The following is a 19813-nucleotide window of genomic DNA, read 5'->3' as shown; positions in this document are numbered from 1 at the left end:
GGGAGGACATTGTGCCCCTTTACTCTTCCCTCATCATGCCCATAATTGACTATGATGAACCTGTCAGCATGCACCTTACCAGACACCTGCAGCAGCTGGAGATACCACATATGTACCTCGACAAGAGGATCAAAGGGCTCAAACAGATGCCACATACTGACTGGTTAAAGAAACAGCAGCTCTACTCAGTGGCATACTGCCTCTTCATAGGCAATCTGTGCCTGACATATAAAGCCATGTCAAACCCTCACTTAATGGCCATGCTGCACCTCAGAATATCCAGATCCCATCAGGATACACGCTGGAAAGACTTGAACCTCAGGAGTGATATACATAGGACATGCTGGAGGGGCACATTCACAACTCAGAGGCTCCCTTCATTCTTGAATATTATCCAAATAGGGGTTTGGCAGAGTGACTCAGTGACTATCTTCAAGAGTGATATTAATGACTGGATGTGACATTGTAGGGTTACCCTGGGTATCACTTATGTGTCACTGTGAGACAGAGGCACAGTATACTAACCTTGGAAAAGGGCATAGCAAGACAGATTTACAATGCATGTTGAAAGCCACACACATTCTGGCTAGGTGGATACATGCCCTGGGCAGACATCCCTGTATGAACCTATGGACCTATGTATCTTGTTCACCATTGGCCCTATGTGCTGTTAATCACCAATGCAATCTCAATACTATGGTAGCATGTGCAAAGGTCAGTTGTCAGTCACCTCTATGGTACAGTTGTGGAATATGTGTGTCATGTAGCAATGTCACAGCTGCCACATGTACACAGTCAACCCTCTCCCCTACCCATGGATGTACAACACATGTATGAGATGGAAACACATGGCCAAACTGTGGACTAAGCACTCTGAACCCAGTACTGGCATAACCTGTCTGGTGGCATGAAATACTACAGTGACAGCAATACCAATCTGATGTGGACCTACACGGACAGCAATACAAGCATGGAAACACACCGGGCCAGTTGTGGAGCCTAAGGATAGCATCCTGCATGACTGGCAGACATCTCTGCAGCTGGCACACAGGCATACATTAGGCCTGCACACAGCACACATAACACATAGCACACAAATCCTGTGCGTCAAACAAGCACAGTCTGTACAGCTATAAACACTACTGCTGCAGTTGTGTTAGGTGCTATTATTGTCCAGTACAGTGAGAACATGCTCACCAGGCTGGACAAGGTGTAGGTCACAGTGATATGCTCATGGGGCACTGTGGTCCACCACATAACACAAGCATACAGGTCAGTCAGATGCATGGACACATATGACTCAGTCATTGTCCATGCCACCACAGCTGATGTGGGATGTCCCTCACTGGGATACATGATAGGGAACATGGAAGGGATCACTGAGCAAGTGACACAGGCTGGTAGACCCCTGACCTTGGTTGGCATCAGATCCTCACCAGGGATTCTGACATATTACTGAATGCTAATGAATTAGTGTAGCTACAACACCCTAGCTGAATGGTTCTTAGCATGCAGTCACTGCATTGCTATGGAATAACGTCTTACCACTCCCACAACAGGTGAAAACATGCAGCACCTGTACATCAACAACATGTAGACTATATGCCCCAGACCAGGTGTGTATCCCTCACTGCTAGGCTGATAGCATCTACATCTCACACTGTATATACACATCCCACATGCAGCACCTGCACAGAAGACCACAGTCATAATGTTACCCTGTACAAATACCATGTATTCACATGTGGCAGGCATCACACATGGTAACTATTGAAGGTCACAGGTACATATGTGTATTTGGCACACACATACATCATGTGTGCATTGCCATAACTGGTTTAATCAATGTCATACATTATTGTGAGGGACAACCCGCACACATGGGCATTCTGTGTGGGCAAAACACACGTGGCATGTCTGTAATCAAAAGCCATACATAATTGTGATATCGTTTAGAAAGGGGTATGTGCATCCTGTAGTGTGTTTTCCCAGTTGCCAAAAGGGATATTGCAGTCATACACACTTACCCCCCCCTTCACACACACTTGCTGGATTTAAACCCCTACCTAATTATGTTATGACACTAGAGACAGACGCATTAGCGCAGCGTGCTATTCGCATTACTGGGAGAATTCCTTTCCCCTGATATACTTATAGGGTGCTGACATCATCATAGTTTAGAAAGTGGAATGAGCATCCTGTGGTGTGTTTTCCCAGTTGCCAAAAGGGATGTTTCTATCATACACACTTACCCCCCCTTCACACACACTTGCTGGATTCAAACCCCTCTCTAACTATGTTATGACACTAGAGACGGATGCATTAGTACAGCGCGCTATTCGCATTATTGGGAGATTTCCTTTCCCCTGATATACTTATAGGGTGCTGACATCATCATAGTTTAGAAAGTGGAATGAGCATCCTGTGGTGTGTTTTCCCAGTTGCCAAAAGGGATGTTCCGTTCATACACACTTACACACACCCCCCCTTCACACACACTTGCTGGATTCAATCCCCTACTTAACTATGTTATGACACTAAAGACGGACGCATTAGTACAGCGTGCTATTCGCATTATTGGGAGATTTTCTTTCCCCTGATATACTTATAGGGTGCTGACATCATCATAGTTTAGAAAGTGGAATGAGCATCTTGTGGTGTGTTTTCCCAGTTGCCAAAAGGGATGTTCCTTTCATACACACTTACACCCCTTCACACACGCTTGCCACTTGCTGGATTCAATCCCCTACCTAACTATGTTATGACACTAGAGACGGACGCATTAGCAGAGCGCGCGATTCGGATTACTGAGAGATTCCTTTTCTCCTGATATACTTATAGGGTGCTTACATGATCAGTGTCTAGAAAGGGGAATGAGCATTCTCTGGTGTGTTTTCACAGTTGCTAGGAGTAACATTTGGACCAAGTGTGTGAGCATGCCCAGTTCAGCCTTCCCATGGCATGTTGTGTGAAAGATGTCTCATTTATCTAAGTGTGTGAGCATGCCCAGTGTGGGCTTTCCATATGTTGAACTCTGCAGCCCATCACATTTGTGGATGAGTGTGACCTTCAACAAATACCTCCAGTTTATGGTTGTGTGTTCTGTGCCATGTTGTGTAGTTACTGTCCAAATGCTTTTTGTGTGAACACAACAGGGAGTATACTGTGCCTGCAGGTTTTGCATGGGATACTTTGCACACAATTGTCAACATCCGTTCATACTGACCTAACACTGTAGTACTGTATAGTGTAGTGGTTCAGTACTTTCACTGTGGTGGTCAGTATCCTGGGCTTTAGTCCTATCACTGCTTTACATTTCCATAGTGTGCACAACAGCCTGTTTAGGGTCCAGTTGTGCACATCTGCACAAAGGCGGTGCCTCTACGGACCCTGGTAATTACTGCCCCATAAGCTTAACAAGTCTAGTCTGCAAAGCTATGGAGAGGATCATAATTGAGCTCATAAACAAAGATATAGGGGACATGCAGACATTGTACCCGTCCCAGTTTGGCTTGGTCAAGGGCAGATCATGCCTTTTGTACTTGGTTGACATCTTCAAAACGGTCACTTAGGCCATTGTTGGGGAAAGGCAGTCCATACAGCCTACCTTGGCCTTGCAAACACTTTCAACACAATACCCCACTCAGGTATTGTGGAAAACCCTAACAACTGAAATGTAAACCCATATGTCACAAGATGGGTTGCAAACTGGCTTAAGGACGGGACCCACAGGGTTAGAGTTGCTGGCACTATGTTAGACTCCAGGCTGGTCACAGGTGGTGTCACACAGGGCTCAGTCCTTGGCCCCCATTGTTTGTCATGTACTTCCCAGAAGTACAGGCCAACATGGGAGGACTTTGGCTGACAATGTTTGCAGATGACTGCACACTGGGCGCCATAGTGGACAGTGCATCAGACACGGATATCCTTCAGAAGGGACTCACGGTAACTGATAGCTGGTGCCAGAGCCATGGCCTGAAGTCAAAGTGCACAACATGTGTAGACATACCCTTTAGGAAAAGCAAGGTAACCCCAAGCTACCATATAGGTGGCAATCCTCTAAGCACAGAGGAGGTTATCATGGACCTGGGGACCCAGGTTGACAGTCGCCGTTCTTCTGACACTCACGTTGCTAAAGTGGCTAGAAAGACCTTCTACATTTCCCACCTGATCAGGATGGGATTCACATCCATATCTAGTGGGTCATTGTTCCCCTGTACTCTTCACTTATCAGACCGGAGATCGAGTAGAATGCCCTATTCTGGATGTATCTCACCCAACATCTGCAGCAATTGGAGACACCCTGAATGTCCCCCACCTAAAGGATAAAGGAACCCCAACATCTGTCATATGCTGCCAGATTGAAGACACTCCTGCTCTATTCAGTCGCATACCGTCTGCTTAGAGGTGACATGTGCCTGACATGCAAGGCCATGTCCAAACAGGGATTAATGGACATGCTCCACCTCAGAATCGGCAGATCCACCTGAACCAGTAGTGCAAGTGACTTACACCTTAGCATGGATGTGTTGGACATGTTGGAGTGATGGAGTTGTCACTCGGAGACTCCCTATGCTGTGGAATACAATCCCGGTCCATGTGAGGCAGAGCACCTTGCTGGCTGTGTTCAAGAGGTATCTTGACCTGTGGATGGGAGGTCATACGTTTAACCCGGGGATCGTCACTGTGTCACTGCTGGAGAGAGGCACGACAAAATAATGGGCACAGTACTGTTTCCATATAAGGGGTGGTGTACGCCAACAAACTCTGGGCTAGGCTTATACCTGCCTTAGGGAAGATAGCCTAGTATAACCCTATGTACCTATGAACCTATCTGACCATGTTGCATTATGTTCAGATGTGAACTACTTACAACAGCCTCATCCAACATCAGTAGTGTATTCCACAACATGGGTGTACACTGGCAAACACTACCGATGTGTCCTAGGCCATTTCTAATGCTAGTCGGAGAGTGTGTTTGTCCGTCAACACATTGTAAGTGTAGTTTGCCATGACATATGTCTTGTTTAGTATACTGTGCCTCTGTCTACCTGTGACATAACATTGATACCCAGGGTAAACCTACCATCTCCCATCCACTCATTAGGATTCCTGTTGAGGGGAATCAACGAGTGACTCTACGGATAACCTGTACTGGTAGTTTACTCATGCGTGGGGGTGGCTTCTGTGTTATGGATAATGCAGTACAGCCTGTCCTATGCATGTCAGTGCTGGGGTTCAGGTCCCTCATGTGCATAGCTCCCTGCCATTCAGATTGTACAAGGTGCAGCATGTGCATTGATTCCAGCTTGGACATGGCTTTCAACATCAGGCACATCTTGCGTCTGGATGGACAGCATGGCAGTGTGTGGAGCTGCACTCTGTTTAATCAGGCGACACATTACATGTGTTCCAGCTCTTTCATACTCCTGGTGAGGTACTGTTGTGGACTTTACAGTTGCTGGATGTGTCTGCATGAGGTACACCCCACAGGGGCTGTTGTGGTCATTTCTAATGCTGATGAAAGATAACTGCAGAACCACAATGACCTCCCCTTAGCTAGATGTCAGAAAGCATGGACCATGCAATCACAAATAAAAACAGGACCCTCTCCACAAAGGGAATGTGGCCTGTCTGGTGGACCACAGCCATAAACAAACTGTATAACAGATGAGGGATACTAATGCAAGACAGAGCTACATCTCCAAAAGGGAAGACAGCTGTGATTAGCACTAGTAGAAAGCTACATTATGTCATAAAGACATGCAAGGTCAACTTGGGGACATAAATCACCAAAGACAATGAAGGTAACCACACTGCTTTCTTCAGTTATGCCAGACACCTGGTTAGGAACCCTCAGATATGCTCAGAGTTGGTACACAACAACATATATTCCAGTGACCTGACAGATATTGGCAACATTCCGGCAGACAGCTTCAGTGCGATTTACCCCCCCTCACCCCCAAAAGAAGATAGTTATCACAGCTGTATGTAACCTCACTGTCATCTTGGATGTCCATGTGAGAGCCGCACTCAGCAAAGACAAGTACACAGCATCAATGGGACCTGATGGTATCCCCGGTTGCATGCTATGTGAACTCCAGAAGGAGCTGGACCCGTATATACAAATGCTATTTAACCTTAGCCTTGCTACAGGATATGTACCTGAACACTGGCGCACGGCAACAGTGGTCCCACTCCACAAAGGAGATGCCTCCACAGACCATGGCAACTACCACCACACAAGCTTAACCAGCCTTGTCTGCAAAGCTATGGGAAGAGTCATTATGGAGCTCTTACACAGAGACATTGCTGACCTACAGACCCTTGATCCCACCCAGTTCAGCTTTGTACAGGGCAGATCCTGCCTTTTGCACCTAGTTGACTACTATGAAACTGTCAGTAGGGCCATTGATGAGGGCTACACAGTCCACACAGCCTACTTGCACTTGGCTAAGGCCTGTGACACAATACCCTACTCAGGCATCATAGACAAGCTCAACAGCTGACATATAACACCATATGTCACAGGATAGGTTGCAAAATGGCTAGGAAACAGAACCCATAAAGTCAACATTGCAGGTGCCTTGTCGGATTCAAAGCCAGTCACAGGTGGTGTCCCACAAGGATGTGTCCTGGGACCCCTCTTAATTGGTATTTACTTTTCAGATGTGAAAGCAAACATAGGAGGGTTGTGGCTGACAAAGTTTGCAGATGACTGCAACCTTGGCACCATAGTGAATACATCAGCCGGCACACACATCCTACAGAATGCCGTCACAAAGACGGATAGCTGGTGCCAGACTCATGGCCTGAAACTGAATGCAACTGATGTGTAGTCATCCCTTTGGGAGGAACAAAGTACCCACAGATCAATACATAGACAGCAACCCACTGAGCACAGAAAACAAATCAGACACCTGGGGACACGTGTAGATAGTGACATCTCGTTTGACACCCATGTTGCCAAAGTGGTTAGAAAGACTATCTATCTTGGCCACCTTATCATGGAGGGTTTTCCATCCAGATCATAGGAGGTCATTGTACCACTATACTTCTCCCTTATCAGGCCCATGATTGAATACAAAGCCCCATTTGGTATGTACCTCACCCAGCACTTGCAACAGCTGGAGAGACCCCAAAAGTACCTTACCATGAAGATCAGGGTCTACACATGTCATATGCTTCCAGAATAGAGGAAACCCAGCTTTATTCAGTGTCATACCGCATACTTACAGGTGACCTATGCCTGACATACAAGACCATGTCCAATCAGGATTTGGTGGACATGCTCCACTGCAAGCAATCCAAATCCACCAGAACCATGAGAGCTGAAGATTTGAACCTCAGCACATACATGTATAGGACATGCTGGAGGGACAGAGTCATAACTCAGAGGCATCTCACACTCTAGCAGAGTATCCCAGTTCATGTTGGACAGAGTCCCTCACTGACTCTCTTCAAGAGACATCTGGACAACTGCATATGAGACAGAGGCACAGACTAGACAGAGGCACAGTCATGTTATTCAATTACGTAAGGAGGTCATAATGTGTCACTACTAAGTCAGAGGCACAATATTTGGAATCTATTCTGTACACTTATTACCACTATAAGGGGTGGCAATAGCCACATCACTATGGCTAGGCATATACATGCACTAGGGCGGATAGCCTACTAGTAAACTATGACACTATGAAACTATGGTGTATGTGTAGGTATTGTCAGTCAAGCACTATGATGTGGTTTGGGGTGCTTGATATCTCACTGTATTCCAACATTGTTTTGTCTATTCCTTCTAGCATGTCTAGGGATCAGTTGCTAGTGTCCTCTCCTGCTCAGCTGGTGAACCTGCGAATATTGAGGCAATGTTACAATTGCCTCATGTACGCTGACAACCCTCTCCTTCTCCCATAGAACACACATACATGTGAGAGATGCAACTATATAGCCAAAGTGGAGGCTGAGCTCTCTCAACATAGGACTAGCAAGACCAGAGAGAAGGTGAAGGTAACCACACACATCACAAACCCAGTCTCACATAGCACTATCACAACTTAAAAGCATACATATAGACACACAAAGACATACTCGGAGGCTCTGATCAGAATTCTACCAAAACAGCAGCGGCCACCACAGCAGACACCCACACAACTGCCTCCACAGGGCACAGCACATGCAACACATAGACCACAGAGTCAGTGTGCCAAACAGTCACAGCCCTTAAGGCCAAACACAATGCCAGACACACTTGTCATAGGTGACTCCATAGTCAGACACACTGACGTCCCGCTCACCAGATCGAGTACGGAGGAGGTCACAGTAAGCTGCCTATCGGGCACTGGAATCCACCACATAATGCAAGCACTCAGGTCACTCAACTGCAAGTACAAGTCTGACCCAGTCATTATCCATGCTGGTGTGAACGACCTGAGATGTACCTCCCTGGACTACATGGAAAGAGACATAGAGGATCCCTCTGATTATGTAGGCCAGGCAGGTATGACCCTGACCTTGAGCAGTACACTACCTTCACCAAGTATGATGCCACATAAACAGAGACGAGATGATCAGCTGTAATAATTTGCTTAAACTATGGTGTCATTCAAAGGGGGTCCAATGTCTGTCTGCCTGGGATGACATGCTGGACAGGCCACGCTGATTTGCAAGGGACGGCTTGCACCTGTCACCCCTGGGCTTCCGGATTTCGGATGATGCTCTTGCCACCCCCATTGTGCCTTTTTTATGCAAGAATCATATTCTACACCTACCACCCTAGAACACAGAAAAGGAAAGACACTAAGGGTAATGCTGCTCAATGCTAGAGGTCTCAACCTCAAGCTGCACACACTCGACGCCCTTCTCAGTATGTAGCACATTGATGTCTGTGCTGTGCCTGAAACCTGGTTCACGGCTTCTGACAGCACCCCGGCACTATCGGGTGTTACCTCATATCATGCGTTCCGGCACCAAAATCCGGACAACACCAGGAAAGGAGGGTGGGTGTCCATATTCATCAAGGACACCCTCACCTCAAGGTTGGTGGCAACACACGATGCATCGGAGACCATCCAGGTGCCAGTAACCGTAGGCAAGACTGCTCTGCAGTTTGTAGCATGTTACATGCCACCCTCTCAAACTCAGGTACCTCACACAGCTGTCCGAAAACACTGGAGGGGATAACTGTATCTCCAAACACCATCATACTGGGTGATTCCAACTATCCAAATATAGACTAGGATCACTAGTCAAGCCCTAACACTCTAACCCAAAGGTTCCAAGAGTTCATACACTCAAATGCCATGGAACAACTGGTCACCATCCCCACAAGTGGAGACAACATACTAGAACTCATCATCACGAACATGGGGTCACACTGTTCAACACCAGCAGTATACCCATCATTGGTGAGATCAGATCATGAACTAATCTCAGTGGGAGTCCACATCCCACCCACACCCCAGATGGAAAAACAAACAGTGAAGACCGTCTCAAATGCTGACTTCACATTTCTAAGGACTGGTGTGGTCTCTTTCAAGGCCCCCAAGCCAGCGGACACCATTACCCAAGCCGCTGTATCACTTACAAATGCCTTCTACCAGCACCTCCAGGACTGCATGGATCAAGCAATCCCAAACAAAACAAAGAATCTTTGTACCACAGGCAAGCATCCAGTCTGGTGGACCCCAGCCATAAACAAGCTCTACAACAAAAGGAAGGAGCTACTACAACATAGAGCGACATCCGTAGAAGGGAAGACACCCCTGCTCATTATGAGTAAAACACTGGGTTCCCCCATACAATCATCCAAGGCAAGTTTTGGAAGTAAACCTGCTCAGGACTCAAGGGACAATCATGAGGCCTTTTTTACCTATGTTTGACACTTGGGAGGGAACTTCCAGATATGCTCAGAATTAGTTCGGAATTATGTAAATATCACTGAACCTACAGACATTGCCAACATACTGGCTGACAGGTTCAGTGCGGATTTCTCCCTCCGCCTCCCCCCAACTGGAGGGGAATCTACACCAGAGGATTGTAGCCCCCCCAAACATCTCCAATGCTGGGGTGAGAACTGCTCTATCAAAGGCGGAAAACACTTTATCCATTGGACCAGGTGGTGTCCCCAGTTGTGTGCTCCATGAACTCAATGAGGAATTACACCTGCAGTTAGGGCAGCTGTTTAATCTTAGCCTCACCTCAGGATATGTGCCCAAGGAGTGGCATACAGCAATGGTGGACCCACTTCACAAAGGTGGTGCCTCCACCAACCCCGGAAACTACCATCCCATCAGCTTGACAAGCCTGGTCTGCTAAGCTATGGAGAGGATCATAATGGGAATGATAAATGAAGACATAGGGGACTTGCAGATGTTGGATCCAATCCAGTTTGGCTTTGTCAAGGGCAGATCATGCCTTTTAAACTTGGTTGACTTTTTCATGACAGTCACCCAGGCCATTGACGTGGGCAAGGCAGTCCACACAGCCTACCTTGACCTGGCAAAGGCTTTCGACACAATACCCCACTCGGGTATCATTGAAAACATCACCAGCTTAAATGTGAGCCCATACATCACAGGATGGGTTGCAAACTGTCTAAGTGACAGAACACACAGGGTCAAAGTTGCTGGTGCCATGTCACACTCCAGAGCTGTCACAAGTGGTGTCCCACAGGGCTCAGTCCTGGGCCCACTTTTGTTCATCATCTACTTTTCAGAAGTACAATCAAACACAGGAGGATTATGGCTGACAAAGTTTGAAGATGACTGCAAACTGGGAACCATAGTTGGAAACCCATCTGACACAGACATCCTTCAGAAGGGTCTCATAGACACAGATAACTGGTGCCAGAGCCATGGCCTTACATTAAACGCTAAACAATGCATAGTCATACCCTTTGGGAACAACAGGGTTACCCCTAGTTCCCATCTAGGTGGCAATCCTCTAAGCACAAAAGAGGTTATCAGGGACCTGGGCACCCAGGTTGACAGTAATATTTCATTTGACACTCACGTTGCCAGAGTAGGCCTGGGGCTGTTCCTGCTATTAGGACAGAGGTGTGACCTGGTAGTGTCAGGGTGCTGATGTGGGCTTTGACCCTGTTTTCTATTACAGCACTGATGTCTACATTCTCTGTACTGTGTGCATTTACACTGCACGCATTTATACTTCTGGCATTGGGTAGCATTACATCTAGGTTACTATCCCTTGTGGTACCTATGAGTTAGGTTTGTATTTTTTGTGGTTTATGATTGGTGAGGGTGGATGTTAGTCAGGTCCTCAGGTGTGCATATGGTACATGGTATTACATTACTTAACACATGGCATTCATGCCTCAGGTGGGGCTGCAGGGCTGCATCTGTCGGATGCACATACTACACTCCCTGTACATGTTTGGAAGCAGGTTGAGTCATGTTAGGCATCCCTGTTACTATATGAGTGAGTCAGAGCGGGTATCAGTCCCAGTGTTCCTACTGACCAAGTGTATGTGCTATGCGTTGCCTCTTTGCCAAGGCCAGGGCATACTGGGCATGCCTCCTTCTGCCTACTGGGACAAGGTCAGGTTGTTCCTCCTCTGAGTCACCCTCTGCCTGTGGTGGCCTTGGCAATGGTGGGGGGATGTTAGGCCCAGCCCTGTGCTGGTCCTGCTGCAGCTGTTTCCGCAGGATCATATTATGTAGCATAGCACATATCATGACCATTTGGGTACATGTAGTTGGTGTGTACTGCAAGGCTCCACCAGATGTGTCCAGACACCGGAACCGTGACTTGAGCAGCCCAAACACACGCTCTATGACATTACGTGTTTGTGCGTGTGCCTCATTATGGCATTCCTGTTCAGGTGTGTGTGCATTTCTGATGGGTGTCATCAGCCACGGCTCAAGTGCATAACCTGCATCCCCCACTAGGTGTCCGTGTGGGAAGTCCCCACTGGCAAATGATTGGTACAGCTGCGTCAGATGCCAGATGTGGGAATCGTGGTAGCTCCCAGGGCAGCCAGCGCACACATTCATTATTATGCCCTGGGCATCACACACGACCTGACAGTTGATGGAGGGGTATCCCTTGCGGTTAATGTAGACTCTACCCCGCTCACCAGCTGTTGCTTTGATGCGTACGTGCGTGCAGTCTATTGCACCCAGCACCTCAGGGTATCCCGCTATTTGCTGGAAGAGACACATATTGCTGGCCACAACCTCACGGTCATTAGGGACATATATATGATCACCGACATGTGCTGACATGGCATCCAGGAACTGGTGCAGTACCCTGGAGGCTGATGCCTGTGATATCCCCATCATATCACCAGTTGGTCTCTGGAAGGTACCTGTTGCTAGTATTCTTAGGCCAACACATACCTTGGTTTCCACTGGGATGGGTTCCCCTCTGTTGGTTCTGTGTGTGAGATGTGGCCTGCACAGCTCAACAATCTGCTGCAGAAGGTCTCTGTCCACTCTGTAGCGCTCTACTATCTCCAGCTCATGTAACCCATGGTAGGTGACCCTGGGCCTGTATACTCTTCTCCTTCTCCTCACTCTGGGTTGTCTGTCAGCATCTGCATTGTCACCACCCTCAGCAATTCGCCTTTGCCTGATTATAACAGCTATGGCAGCCCCTAGCATTTCTGCTCTGAGTTCAGCTTTTTTCAGTTTTCAATTCTGATAGCTTACTTTCTTGCAGTATCTCTTCTGAGAAACACCCTGCACTGCTCTTTGCAGTGTTTTAAATGCTGGGTTGGGCTTCTAGTCTGCCTGCATAATTGCCTGCTTCCAATTGTTTCCAACAATTAACTGCAGCAGTATCCTCTGGCAGTTTCCGTGTATTTTAGTTGTTTCCTGTTTCCTCTCTATTTCCTGAGAGGGAGCAATGTGCACACCAGCTTAAACACGCTCACAGTCACTTAAACGCACACACACATCCCTACACGGTGTGAACTAGGCTGAGTCATGTTAAAACGCGCGCACACTGCCTCACACACATGCACGCCCGCGCAAACCGTTGTAAACGGTTTGCAACACACTCCCATATGTTGAGCCTGCCTTACAGGCGCGCACACGCGCGCATGCATGTATTTCAAGAAACTTTGAGTGTAGGGATAGCGTAAACCTTCAATTTCTTGACTTTCCTAGTGTTCTGTTGGGACACACCTCCCTCCCTGAAGTCTGTCTGTCATCTTTCACCTTACATTGCCCTCCAATCTGGTACAGTTGTATCTATCCTTCCCCCCCGTGATGTCACCTACCTCTTACTCTGTTCCTCTCCCTTCTCTAACTCTTACACTACTCAGAAAGTGCTCATTACCTATGTAGCAGTGTGATTCAGTATTGTAACCCTCATTTACATAGGATTGCCTAGTAATGACTAGTTACATGTCTTACACGGAGCTTCCCCCCCTTGACAACCACTAAACAGAGGCCATATTGTTTTTGGTCTGCAAGTCCCTCCATTGACATTCCATGTAATACATAAATCCCACAATTGTGGGCTTATAAGCTTCGGTTTTTAGTTTTAGGTAGCGCACCCCGTTTGCGCGGGTGTGCGCTGCAGTTAAACCTCAAAATCCCGTGAAAAAAAAAAAAGTTATATAACATATTTTTGCAAAAGTTTTTCATGCCAATGGCCACATATTTGGCCATTGGCATGCTTAATGAAACAAATGCACCCTTTATTTGGAGCTGACATAGCTCCGTTTTTAATTTTGCAGAAATGTACTCAGTTGTCAGCTGAGTACATTTCTGCAGCTAACACGTCCGTTACACGGACTGGTTTCTGCTTCGTGGATCACTCAGATACCTCATTTGCATATCTTTGAGCTGCAAATGAGGTATTGAGCATTTCCACGCCCAGTCCGTGTAAGAGACGTGTTAGCTGTCTCTTACACGGAGATTTGGGCTGTTCCTGAATCGGGAGGCTTACACGGAGGCTTACACTACTCTTGAACTCCGTGTAAGCCTTCCTGAATCTGGCCCATAATCATTTTACTGACAGGCATCCTTGAACTCTGGTACTTTACATTATTAGCTAATAATATCATCATGTCATGATCGTTTCTGACCACCAACCTCCTAGAAAGTTGTGAAAACTCGTGTATAAACCGATGCTTGTGCTATGGTACAGAGAATGTGATTTGTCATACCTGTGAATCGAAACTACCCAACCTTCCTTATTGTGCTGCAGATGTATTCCTTCTGGAGAGCTAAAGGCATTGATCAGCAAGTTTTAGTAAGAAGTTACTGAAAAAAAGCTGATGTTTATGCAGTGTATAGTAACAGTTAATTGGGAGGCCATATATCAGATGAGGTATTAAGACATACCTGTCAACTTCTTGGGACAAGAAGTCTGCACAAAGCCATACATAATGGTGGAAAAAGGCCCAGAAATAGGGACAGATTTTAAATATTGTTCTTACAAAGTTTGAAAGTTGATAGAATAACAGGTTTTATATTAGCTTAAATTTTCTGAAGGGTATGACATCTGGAAACTCAAATGTCTATAATTTTTTTACCTCAATCTTTAATGACTTGGCAGTTTTTTGCCAGAAAATCACAATTTTATGAAAAATGCACCAACATATTAAACAAAATCTGGACATTCTGCGAAAATCTGTACAGCTGAGAGGTATGTAACTTCTTTAACAATTGCAACTGCTTTTCCTGGGCAAAGTAAAATTGAATACTTGCATCATACCTTCGGATTAACTGAGAATTTTCTGTCATGTCTTAGGAACAAATGCTTGTGAACATAGTTACTGTCAGTTACTCTATATCTAAAAGTCTGCTTAATGCAAGTGCGTTCGATCATATAGTGTGCATATCCAGCAAATGCAAAATCTTATTGGTTATAACAGCAGCATATTGGCAAAGAAACCAATTTCCCCTCAGGCATTCAGCACGTATGCAACCATATGAGAATGATAGTAGTCCATTCATTTGTATGGGTGTATAGCCACTTGGTCTAGCATTAGAAATTCATAATCACTGTTGTGTAGCTGAAAATGATAATCTAACTGGGACTGAACTTTCTAGAAACATGTTACACTATTCCTGAAATTATACTGTCCTGAAAAGTGGCTGTTTGAAATGTTAAAAGACATACATCTGTCATCTGAGAACCAGGGAAACTAATTTTGTTTTATTTTTCCCTGAATGACTAGACTGTCTAATTATTGCTAACATAGTTTCAATGTGAATATTCATCAGGTAAGTATTAGCCTTCTAATTAAACCTTCATGTAGGAATCATGGCCAGAAGGGAAACAGAATAATTTATTAAACCAATATAATTTATAATGTCAGTTCAGTACTTAGCATTAAAGTAATGAAACTTTCAATGTCCAGGGCTTCAATTTCTTGTCTTCTGTCAGCCCCTTAATGGTGCATGCAAATATCATGCTCACATGATGAGAGGTTTTTATTTTTTCTAAAAAACACTATACATAGATAGGTCTGTGCCATTTGTTAAAGACAAACTTTGTGATGCCAAAAACAATATAGCGACTTGACCGGGAAATGTTTTCATCCACTTTAAAATTAATGAGTCATTGAAAATTTCTATCTGGAATCTGGAAGTGCTCACATCCAAACAAAAGATGTCCTCAATGTGTTTCATTCATATGAAGATGAGAAAAGACTGAGGAAAACAATTTCATTTATTAATTTGTAGATGACAAGTGTGTTTTGTTTATTTTATAGATGAGCTGGAAAGTGATTTTTCTAGTAAGTGTTGTAAAGCTTGCCTGTGAAGTATGTTGTACATATAACTTTCTTTTGGCTTGAAGCCAGTCAGTTTAATGAATTTCATCAATTGCTAGCAGCTGATTGCTATGAATATCATCTATTACAACTAACAGATATTATGACTGCCTGTTTGTCTTGTAACATAGCCAGCTAAGATTCAGATGTCTCTTTGCTGTGTAACCCTCATCTGGATTAACGATATTTGTAGCTTGGAGTACTGCAGATAAAATTTTGTTTGGAAAGGATTTCAAATGACCTGCAACTGAATCATACATCTCTGTGTTTGTTTTCCAGTTCTCCAGTTTGTGACTCATCCCCTGAACAGAGTGACTTGACATCGCAACAAAAATTCACTCCATGGCTGTCTTTCAACTGTTGCTGTTTCTGTATGATACTAAGTTTCTCTGATAATCTGTATTTCTAAGACACCTTGTTAGAAAAGTCACAGCTCCAGTATGCTTTTAAAGTGGGCCTCCAGGGTAATGATTTCACTTATTTGCAGTAAGTCTGGAATTCTGTAGCCCATGTTTTGACTGGATCTATGGAATTGCATCATGTTACCCATTGCTGTGGGATTTGGACTAGCTGCCCATTGTGGCTAGATCAGTATTTAAAATGTTGTTAGTCACTCAATGATCATAGCACAGTCTGGGTCCTATCTACTTTAAAGAGCTTGTTATGCCCTGTGTCCCTAGTTGTTGACTTATATAGTCATGTTTGGGGCTCCTATTTATTCCCGGAACCACACATAAACTTTGGGCAGATGTGTTTTTATCCTTTTAGCTATACTTTTGTGTAGTCAGCTACTTACCCTGATTAGGGCAAGTGAGACCAAAGCCTCTTTCAGGATATCCTTTTGCTGCTGCCTGCTTAGGAGTTTTCTTGACTGCCTGAATAAATATGCATACAGCAACATGTGTTACTCTGTGAAAATCTCCATCATGTTTTAAATCTGTGTTGTTATGGATGATTTTTTATGTGTATGTTGTTTGTTTTGATTTATGCATTTATCCATTTTATTGTATATAGCATGTAGATTTTTTTTTTTTTGGGGGGGTTCCGACCACATCTGTCTTCTATCAAAGCTGTCCCAGAACCCCACCTTGAGCTTCTCCATTAACATCCCCAACCCATTTGTGTCTCTTCCTTCAGAGACTGGCTATCCCATTAAACACAGAATCCTTTATATGAAAGTAAGCAGGTAGCAAATATCATGATACAGCACCATCTTGACAGATGCATAAAATGTTTAGATGTTTAAACAGTTTCAGCAAAGAAGTGAAATAAAAAGCATGTGATGTTTGTGCTTCTGAAACTGTACATTGTTATTTCTGAAGGCAGACCTTTCTCAGATGTTTGTCAGAAGAATATAAATTGTGTTTGAAAATTCTGATTAACAACTTGGGTGTGAAATTTCTGCCTATAGAAATTTTATGGAGTTTCTTCTTTACTGAACTTTCTTAACCAAGTAGTGTCAGTAGGCAAAATGCACTTCACATGTGAAACTTCTGAGTATTGTGCACCAGATAGCTTCATGTTTATTTGTTGGTTTGTGCAGGTGTGTGGTCAGGATGCACAGTGAGACCATTTTCAGCTAAGACATAGCTACTGAAATCAAAGAACTAGTAGAGATGAGCAGTGCAACTTAGCATGGTGAAGTGCGTATACATTAAATAACCATGTCCAAATACTAGCTGATAATTCAAAATGTGATTAAAGTACATTAGATCATACAGTATTTAATTTTTGCTAGTACAGCAGTTTTAAGATACTAGTGCACAGTTCCAATGAGAATCAGAGACACAAGCCAGTAACATTATAGGTTTCTTCTTATTGCAAGAATATTTTTTTGTGAAGTGAGACATTATGTAAATACAACAGCTATGCAAGGATAAATGTTTGTGGACTTGGAAATTAAATAACATAACAGCTGAGCTTATCTTTGTGACAAGTACAGTGTCTGCATGAACTTTACTTAAGCTCACAGCCGGCTTTAGGCACCAGCGAACCCTGCAGTCGCTGGGGGCCCCCTGTTCCTGGGGGGCCCCAACCACAGCAACTTATCTTATCTTGATATTTTGCAACAGGTCTGTCAAACCAACAAAACCTAGTACACCAGTCTTGTATACTTAAAAAACAGGTGTGTAATAACCGTTATTTATATCTCCTTTAAAATTCAAAGATATCTTTGATTGTAGTATCATTGTTTTATCAAGTAACAGGCTTCACAATTCAATTACATATTTTACCACTGACATAGTGCTTCTAACTTAGTTAAATCCTACTGATGGACATTCTGTATACTAAAACTAACAACATAGCTAGCCTTAAATATCTGCAATACCCATGACTGCAGGGGGGCCCTTTAAGATGGCCCCCCAAAAAAGCTGCTGCTGGGTGGGTAAAAATGAGGAGAAAAAATGCACTAATTTCCTGATTACGATCTTTAACCCGAATGGGGCTGTGGTATGACCCTGTTAGGATTTAAATGATAACGAACATGAGCAAGGTAAGCACTAGAGAGATTAGTGGCCCAGACTGAATGATCTCAGTACAAACCTTGAATTTTAAGATGAGACAATGTTTTGAATCATCAGGGGTGGTTTTCCCTTTCTGGGAGTTTTATAAATACTGTCAGAACACCAGATACTATAACTCTCAACTTCTTTGCTGAAAAATTCAGCACAATGCCAAATATAATAGCAGAATAAAGAATCAACATCAGGAACAATTTTTAAATATTAATCTAATTCACTTAAAAAGTTAATAGAACAACACCTTCTGCATCAACATGCATTTTTTAGACAATAAGAAGTATAAAACTCTGATGTCTGGACTTCTTGACTGTCAGTTGACCAGCAAATCAAAGTTTACAAAGGATAGAACAACATTATGTGCAAAATCAGGGAAGGTATGTGGAATCAGGGACAGTGACAGGTATGCATTACTCCTCAGTGAAGTAAATAAAAGAGAACTTACCCCTGTTGCTGTTTGATGACTACTGAACAGCAGTCATTGATCTGCTATGGCAATATCAGTGCTGCACAATGTATTGCAATTTGCTGAAATAAGTACAAAACTGGTATTGTTATGGCTTATGAATGTGTGTGTGTAAAAAATATCTCTGATTTTTATCTGTGCACACATCTAATAATGCTAGGACACATAACATTATTCATCTGGATTTCAGTAAAAAGTTAATCTAACAAGTAATTATAATTCAAATGTAATGCAGAAAATATATATCACAGAACATTCAGACACTGAGATCTTATAGGAGTCTGGTAGCCTCCAGTCCCCAGACTGTATAAACAGATACAGGGAGGCTCCCTTAATCATCCATGACTGTGTGGGGGTCTCATAAAACCTTTTGCTGGTTGGGGAAAAATTAAGCAAAAAAAAGCATTAATTTTCTAATTATGCTGTTTAGCCAGAACAGGGCTGTGACATGGCCCTGTAAGGATAAAGCTGATAATGGCCTTTGCTTTCAGCCACATCCATTCTAAAACCTGTGTGTGTGTGTGTGTGTGTGTGTGTGTGTGTGTGTGTGTGTGTGTGTGTGTGTGTGTGTGTATACAGAAAGCGGCTATAGGTTATGTAAGGGGAGGGCTGAGGATTGTGCGGTTATTACTTTAATTTTCATCACAAACCTTAGTGGTGTAAGCAGCAGGTCCTTATAGCTTGTGTTTGGTCTGAGGACAGTGCGGTAATTGTTTCTTTTCCTTTTCTCACAGACCTCAGAGGTGTACATAGAGGGTTACTATAGCGTGTACTGTCTGGGAGCAGCAAAGTAGATTACTGTAATCATCATTTTATTCACTTTCCTCACAATCACACATCAGGCATGTATACAAGTAGTTGCCTTTGAGGGTCGGGGGGTGAGGAGTAATGTTATGTATGTGTATGTCAGCAGTCACTTGAAATAAGTGACTGTGGCCAATTGAACTTCTGCTTCCATCCCAGTCTAACACCAGAGGGATGCATAGACAGTGACAGTCTTTTATGGAGGGTTAGGAATGTAGGCAGTATTTCCAGATAGAACCTGTGTATCTTCACAATAATTGGGTTATTAGCTTA

The 19813-nt window shown here is 44.2% G+C and overlaps 1 long non-coding RNA gene across 1 annotated transcript in view; it reads left to right on the top strand.

Moving 5' to 3' along the window:
* The window catches only part of LOC122789037, an 81878-nt gene extending 64827 nt beyond the window's left edge, over positions 1-17051 (top strand). Inside the window, exon 2 of the long non-coding RNA XR_006362764.1 lies at positions 16031-17051. This is a non-coding gene — a long non-coding RNA (uncharacterized LOC122789037). The remainder of the gene's footprint in view (positions 1-16030) is intronic.
* The last annotated feature ends 2762 nt before the right edge of the window (positions 17052-19813 follow it).

The sequence above is a fragment of the Protopterus annectens genome, chromosome 14.part0 (assembly GCF_019279795.1).
Source record: "Protopterus annectens isolate FY-2018-M chromosome 14.part0, PAN1.0, whole genome shotgun sequence".
Taxonomy (NCBI): Eukaryota; Metazoa; Chordata; order Ceratodontiformes; family Protopteridae; genus Protopterus; species Protopterus annectens.
This window is presented reverse-complemented; position numbering and strand designations above follow the sequence as displayed.